Here is a 6,000-nt window from a genome sequence, read left to right as displayed (position 1 = left end):
CGGCTAGGAAACATGCATATGGAACACGCAAAGAGAGCATTTGACCATGTGGATTGATTCAATACACTGGCCGCGAATGACGTTTGATACACAAGCACTTGGAAATGGAACACTCTGCATGTATTAACTCTGTTAACAAACTAAATTGTGGAACCTACAGCCTACCACTGCTAAAATGCAGCCTAAAAATCAACACCTCTGATTCGTGGAGACTTGGTTTTTGAAATAAAATCATTGGACATTTATTCATTTTTAACCGTCCAATAAATGTCTAGTAATCTAATGTTTAGATACCCAAGTAAAAGTAAAATTTAGTTAATGACGTATCTAAACTGACATCCATAATTTAGACGGTTTATTTTGAATTAATTTTATGCCATGTGAGTAATTCCTCAGTAATTTCTAACTGCCTGAGTATCATCCATCAGAGTATCAAAGCATTTCAGTTTGACAAGTGAGGCCGGCGGTAGTCCTGCGTTTGGCACGAAAGCCTTTCAAGTGTCCTTTTTGGCCAACATTCTTGCTTGTTTTCTCTCCAAAAAGTACCAAAAACCCAAATAAAGTGGCTGTTCAGCCCCCCTTTGATCAGGCCTCTCCTCGGAATTTTTTGTGGACGGCCAGAAAATTTCATTGAATCGGTGTCCGTTCATCCCCCTTATATTCTCTTGGAGGAGTCCCCTTGCTTTCGGTTTGACGGTGTGAGAAAATGGGACCACAACTCAATACAATCGCCATACCATTGAAGAGTGTACTCTCGATTTCAGTTCTGACAGGTGGGGATAGTGGTTCGGTAATCCAGACCATCCATCTATTGCGTGCCACATTGGATGGACCATTGCTTTAAAATATCCTACAAATAAATCCCCACCCTATTTATTTGTGAGCTAGAAATGGACGGTTGTGACGATAATGCAGTGGTATTCCACGTTTAACTGGAATGATTCATGAAATTAGTGGTTAGGATCTTCCGATCTGGGAGATGTTTGGGTACCAGTCACGTGGTAGAAACAGACCAATGTCTTGGATTATCGAATCAGGGGCACACTTGAGAGAACTAAAAGCCGGAGTATAGAGTCCAAAAGCTTATAGCCGAGTAGAGCTGGGCATCGAACCGAGTCGGATCGAATTGGGTCCAACTCGGTTCGGTCCGAAATCTATACAGTCTGATCCGAACCCGATATGATCCAGGACCGAGTCCGGAACACCTAACCCGAACCGATCTGACGCAAGGTTGGCTTGACCCGAACCGAGTCCGACTCAGTTAGGAAACTGAGTCAAATCGGGTTGGGTATTATTCGGATCTTTTTAACGGTGAAAATCATTATCCTCACTGTTATTTTCGGTGTGGTCTATTTGAGCTTTAGATATGATTCAATTTTTTTCCAAATACTCTAAAATAATCACTAAAAATGGATAAATTGTGTGGATATAATAAATACATCATTGTGGGGCCCATGTAACGTTGATCTTATTTGAGCCGTTCGTACAACTCAAAGCTCAAGGCGCTAGCTGTATTCATGTGTTGCAGTTGTAACGTGCGCTGCACGAAAGAGCTGCTATTAACGTTGACAAGTTCCATGGGTCTGATCATGGGGTATGTGTTATATCCAAACCGTCCATCCATTTGGCGAGTTCGTTTTAAGGCTTGAGACGAAAAATAAGATAGATCTAACTATCAAGTGGACCACACTGAAAAAAGCAGTGGGGATTGAATGTCTACCATTCAAACCCTTTTTGGGGTCGCAGTCCCACAGAATTTTGGAATCAATTTGAAATTTGTTTTGCTTCTTAATTTAGGTCTTTGTGACCTTAATGAACAGATTGGATAGAAGATAAATGTTATGATGTGCCTTACAAATTGTTTAACAGTGAAAATCATTCTCCTTGTTATTTATGGTGTGGTCCAGATGATCTTTGGATATGATTCATTTTTTGGACAATGCTCTAAAATGATCTCTAAAAATATATGAACAGTGTAGATATAATAAATACATCATTGTGGGCCATATAACTTTGATCTTCTTTGAACCATCCGTACAACTCAGAGCTCGAGGAGCGTCAGTGCTCACCTTCGCATGACACGTTCCTACAGCTAAGACAGCCTACAATAGCTATATAGCTGTGTATGGTACACCAGCGAATCTTTTTTACTATACACTCTAAACTTTATTGAGGCCCACTGTGAATGCATGTGGTTTATCTACGTACGCCATCCATTCATTTTTCCAGATCATTTTAGTCGTTGAACCCAAAATTGATGCATATCCAAAGCTCAAGTGGACCATACCATAGGAAAAAGTAATATCATTATAAGAACCACTTCGAATCGGGGCGGATTGGGTTTGCGGATCGGATCGGTCCAGATTGACCATGACCCGATCTGGACCCGAAAAAATGTCGGATCTGAATGGCTTTACCCGATCCGCACCGATCCAAACCGTCGGTTTAGTTCGGAACGGGTCAGATCGGGTTTGATCGGGTCGGATCCATCCGGATTGAGTCAGATATGCCCAACTCTATAGCCGAGGATTTCTAGAGAGCAGATTAGTTGAGACCCCAGACAACCCAAGACTGTGCGACCATTACAGTGGGGGCCCACCGTGATGTGTGTATTCTGTATCCACACCATTCATCCGTTTTTTCAAATCATGTTAGGGAATTATTCAAAAAATAAAGTAAGTCCAATTATCAAGTGGACCATACCATAGGAAATAGTGGTGATTGAATGGGTCACAAAAGTTTTGGATTAAGCTGATAATTCTATTTTCCCTTCATGCAGGCTTATTCGACCTTATCAACAAGATTAAACACCACGGAAACATTAAGTACATCGAAAGAAGTTTTTAATGGTAGGGCGTTCAATCACCACAATTTCTTATGTTATGGCCTACGGTATGGTTCACCTGATAATTGGATCTATGTCTGTTTTGATATAATAACTTAAAATGATCCCTAAAAACATATCGACAACGTAGATACGGAATACATATATCAAGGTGGGCCCACTATAAGGGCCTCACTGTCTTAGGTTGTTGTATTTTAAATTATTTTAAAATAATTTAGTGTTTCAAAATATTCATTGAGATGAGTCATGGTTGTGGCCATATGTGCGCATGTGTTATACGGATGTGTCTTTTCACTTAAGTCTAAAAGGCTGTATCCTTTTATATTTTATTTTGAAAAGTTATATCTTTTTAAGTTTAAGGATTGCACCAATTAGGTTTAAATCCAATAATCACAATCCCTTTTGAAATGGTGTCTCTACACCTTTGAGAGCAAATTCGATTTCAAGCCAAGTGACTCACGTTATGCCTCGACTTATATAAATTGATGAGTTTTCTATTTTCTCTTTTTAATTTTATTTCATTTAAATTGTTTTTCAAACTTCATATCCCAACATGGGTAAGTCCATAAATGAAAACCAATTAAATTGTCATAAATCACATCCACAAAATCATATTGCCGTAGCAGGATGCGGATTAGCTATTGTGAGGTTGAGCAGCGAGTCGAGCTACTCAAGTGTACCAAGTTCTCTAGTCATAAAAAAAAAAATTTGGTTAACTTGTTTGTACATCCGCTGTAAAGTCACACTTCACTGTTAGCGACCCCCACTAGGAATCGATGCCAAGACCAGAGTTGAAACGAGGCCCTACTATGATGTTGTACCCACACCGTTCATCCATTCGAAGAGATCATTTTATGGCATGATCCAGAAAATGAGGCAAATCTAAATCTGGAGTGGAACCACCACAAATCAATGGTGAGAGTGACACAAAAGTTTTCAATGGTGGGCGTCACTTTCCCACTGTTTCTGTGGTGGGTCCACTTGAGCTTTGGATCGTACTTATTTTTTGGATTATGCCCTGATATGATTTCTCCAAATGGATGGACGGTGTGGATACAACACACATCATGGTGGAGGCCACAGAACTGGGTGACGTCACTTCAATAGGGAGTCTCGCTGCTCAACGTGACAGTAGCTAATCCGCGTCCGTTGTAGCAGCACGATCCTCCGATTTCGGGGACACTTGTTCGTTGAAATAGAACCATTGGATTTTTTTTATAGTTTTTTAATCGTCCAATAAATGTTCACCTACCTATCGACAGAAGCTTAAAATAAGCATAAATTTCTGTTCATCTAAGCCGGGATCCGTAATTTAGACAGTTTTAATGTGAATTACTTGTATCACACGTCTGCAATGTCTAAATGCCTGCGTATCATTCGGCACGCTTTACCAGCCTGTCAATCTTTTCCTCTGATACGACACTCCAGCCGATGCTATGCACGAAAGTCCTCGCACGTTGACTATGGATGAGTCGCCAGGTGTCTACGTGATCCACACTTCAAGAAAAACTCTCTCTTTTTCCGTTTACGGTGGTCGGATCCTGTATTTTCTTTTTGCTGGTCACCAATAGAAGGGCTAGGATTGTTCCATCAATAAAATTTCAGGGGATCCCACATTCCTCTTGCCGCGTGTGAAACCACTCGTCTGGATCAGAAGTCCATGGGCCCACGTGAGCCAAAATCAAGGGTCGCGATGCCGTGCACTCTACTGTTGGTATGATCAGTGCTACACCGTGCAATGAATTTGAATCGTTGGTCAATTTCTCTTAACGGTCATTTATTCTGAACTAATATTTCCCACCTGACGATCAAACAAGTATAAATTTTGAGACAAGGAATGGACGGTGGGATCTCTCTGATGGGCAGTTTGGATGTCGCACGTATATGCCACATTGTTCCTCAGTGACATGCAATTAATGGTGAAAACGCCCTTAACCGATCTTTTTCACTGGCCTTTTGGGTCAAAGTGGGCCCAAGATAGTAACGGTCACTGCACCCAAAGGTAGAGGTGTACACCAGTCGAAACGAGTCCAGCTTGACACAGCTTGACTTGGCTGGACCACTAGCTGACCTATCTTGAGCTCTCCTTATCTCAGTCCTCGAGCCTGACTTGGCAGCTCGGCTTGGTTCAGTCAGCTCATGCCAGTTCAAGCCAAGTTTGAGCCTAGATCAAGTCAAGTTCACCCGTGTAACATTTTCACAAATATATAGTGCACTTTCAATATCTCACCGAATGTAAATCAGCAACACCAAAATCAAGACACAGGTGATTTATAGGTATTTCAACAAACACTCAGTAAGCAACACAAAAATCAAGACACAAGAATATTTATTTTATATCCATACCTTCCTCGTCACTAGCCAAGTCATTTCATTGAAAACTTGGTGAGCAACATTAATATCAAAATAATCAAGTCACCGAACTAGTTGGAGTTCGATTCAAGTTAGGGATCAGTCTAAGTCAAGTAGAGCCCGGACAAGCTCGAACTCAGTTCAATCAACTCAACTCAGCTTGAACTCAGTTTAAAACCGAGTCAAATCAAGCTTTTTCGAGTGGAGCCAAGCAAGCTAACTGGGTTTGTGTACAGCCCTACCCAAAGGGCCCATATGGCCCTCAGCTACTGGGGTCCACCAAAGACTGCGCTAATAGAATTTCTTGTGTCTAATCTATCTAGCTCTCCGCCTCAGTGAACGTCGCACGTGCCTGAGAGATCCGAATGTTGATATTGGGTATCCACACATGATAATGCCCAAAAGATGAACGGTCCAGATACCGCATAATGTATTTGTGGTTCACATTGCTTGACATTCTATAGAGACTAGAAGAGGATACAAGGCTAAATGGCCAAAAAGTTGTCATATACATCTATCTAAACCACAAAAATTGTGGGCCACATTATGGATGGACCATATCTCAAAGATTGAACTTATTGGCTAATTCTAACCATCCAATTGATGCAATGGATGGGAAATAATAAGTGGTTCAAAATCCAACTACAAAATCAGATGCTTTTTCGGACCTTGGCCAAGCATGAGATGGAAAGCAGATTAGGTAAGAACCCGGCCCCCACAAGACCGTGCAGCCCTTAACAGTAGGGTTACCGTGGAGCCCATATTGATGTATGTATTATGTATCCACGCCATCCATCCTTTTT

The sequence above is a fragment of the Magnolia sinica genome, chromosome 3 (genome assembly GCF_029962835.1).
Source record: "Magnolia sinica isolate HGM2019 chromosome 3, MsV1, whole genome shotgun sequence".
Classification (NCBI taxonomy): Eukaryota; Viridiplantae; Streptophyta; class Magnoliopsida; order Magnoliales; family Magnoliaceae; genus Magnolia; species Magnolia sinica.
Note: the sequence above shows the minus strand (reverse complement) of the source record.